Here is a 2,236-nt window from a genome sequence, read left to right as displayed (position 1 = left end):
TATTATTATTATTATTATTATTATTATTATTATTATTATTATTATTATTATATTCCCTCATTTTCTCTGTATTTTTACTCCTGCATGCCAGAAGAGGGCATCAGATCCCAGTATAATGGTTGTGAGCCACCATGTGGTTGTCAGGAATCAAAACTCAGGACCTTTGAAAGAACAGGCAGTGTTCTTAACCTCTGAGCCATCTCTCCAGCCCTACAGTGATTCTTAACTCTTTAAATTTTGGGCTGACAATGGAAAATATTACTGATTAAAAAACCGACTGATTTCTTTTTCTGTGTAGGTGTTTAGCCTCCATGTATGTTTTTGCACCACATACATGCAGTGCCTGTGGAGGTCAGAATTGGGCAGCAGAGTCCTTGAACTTGAGTTACAGGTGGTTGTGAAGTACTGTGTGTGATGGGTCATCTGGAAGAGCAGCTAGGGCTCTTAACCACTAACCCACCTTTCTAGTCTCAATAATGTTTTTTGTTTATGTGTTTGTTTTTAGCATAGCTCCTCCTATTCTTTCCCCTTTCTTTTTGAGATTTCAATTATAAGTATTTTACACTCTTATTTTATAGGTTATTTACTTCTGGAGTATTTTTGTTTTTCTTTTATTTTCAACTTCCATCCTGCTGTCTCATGGCTGAGGTAATGCAGAATTTCTTCTGGCCTATCTTTCATTCACTAGCTCAAGTCCTCCTGTAAATTTTCTAATCTGAGCAATTATATATTTAAATCCTAAAATTTCTATGTAATAACCTCATAGTTTTCATTTTTTTGCTGAATTCTCCATTTATCACAACTCATTAGCCATTTAATTGACACCAATTTAAGGTCCCCACCTGACAAGTCTAACATCTGGATCTCTATGGGTGAGGTTACTGCCTGCCTTTACTCTTTATGGTTGTCTAATATATTTCATGTTTGGCTAACTGTTGCTCTTACGTGTGAAAAGTTGTAGATTTTGCAAGCTTCTGGACAAGGTTACCTTCCTCTAGAAAGTGTAATTGTTTTGATAGGCATTTAAGACTAGGATGATTCACTTAATCAATTCCAACTGTTTCAAAAATTTCAGGTTTACCCTATTTTCTGAATGTAAAAATGTCATGTCCCCTTCACCTCCCCGTCCCAAAGACAGTTTCCAACCAAAGCTGGACTGTTTGTAGGGTCCTCCCTTCTCTGTCATCCTCAAACCATAGCTTGTAAGCCCAGGTTTGTGTGTCTGCTATAACTTTCTTCAACGCCTCAATTTTGCCTTTCTGTTCTTCCCTTCAGTCAGTGCATGTAGTTGGCAAGTGCCTTTGAAGGGTCCCATGATACCAGGAGTTTCTTTGTCTCCTTGAAACAGCTTCTCTTGCATAGGTACACATGCTGGCACTTCAACCTCCACACAGTGGGGCAACCATGCACCACACAGTGGTGCAACCATGCACCTGCCTTTCCATCTTTGGCAGAGGGCTAGTCTGCCCAACCCAGAGGAAGCAGAAATCCGAAAGGAAACTGGCTTTTATGGTAATTATCTCCAGCTAAGTAACAAGACAGATTTTCTCACTTGACCTGCTACAGTACTAGAACATCAGTAGAGTTCTTTGTAGTCCAAAGGCAAACCTTTCTTAATAGTCTTTCGTTTCTTTTTTCTGGGCTGTGATGGAACCCAGGGTTTCCACCCATGCTAGGCCATCACTAAGGTCTATCACTAAGACATGTGCCCAGCCTACAGTTTTAGTATGTGATTGCATTTCTCAAATTCTCTTTATGTGTCAGATTTTAAAGAAATAATAGGGTAGGCAATGGTAGCACACAGCTTTAATCCCAGCACTCAGGTAGAGCTCTGTGAATTCAAGGACAGCCTGGTCTACAGACTGGTTTTCAGGACAGTCAGCGCGTTACACACAAAAACTCTGTTAAAAAAAAAAAAAAAAAAGCCAGGCAGTGGTGGCACACATCTTTAATCCCAGCACTCAGGAGGCAAAGGCAAGCTGATCTCTGAGTTAGAAGCCAGCCTGGTCTACAGAGTGAGTTCCAGAACAGCCATGGCTCTACAGACAAACCCCATCTTGGGAAGGGTGTGGGGAGAGAAATAAATATCAATACTAGAGCCAGCGCGCAATAGCTCAGTGGGTAAAAGCACTTGCTACATATGCCTAATACCGGACTCCATAGCATTGCCCTTCGGCTTCCATACAGGTGTCACAGCACATGCAAAAACACACACACACACACACACACACACACA

General features: G+C 40.7%; 1 protein-coding gene across 4 annotated transcripts in view; it reads right to left on the bottom strand.

Moving 5' to 3' along the window:
* Tnrc6c (trinucleotide repeat containing adaptor 6C) overlaps positions 1–2,236 on the bottom strand; it is a 114,397-nt gene that overhangs the window by 95,116 nt on the left and 17,045 nt on the right. The window lies entirely within an intron of this gene.

This window comes from Psammomys obesus, unplaced genomic scaffold, assembly GCF_907164565.1.
Source record: "Psammomys obesus unplaced genomic scaffold, mPsaObe1.curated_primary_1811, whole genome shotgun sequence".
In the NCBI taxonomy this organism is placed as follows: domain Eukaryota; kingdom Metazoa; phylum Chordata; class Mammalia; order Rodentia; family Muridae; genus Psammomys; species Psammomys obesus.
Note: the sequence above shows the minus strand (reverse complement) of the source record. Positions and strands in the feature narration are given on the sequence as shown.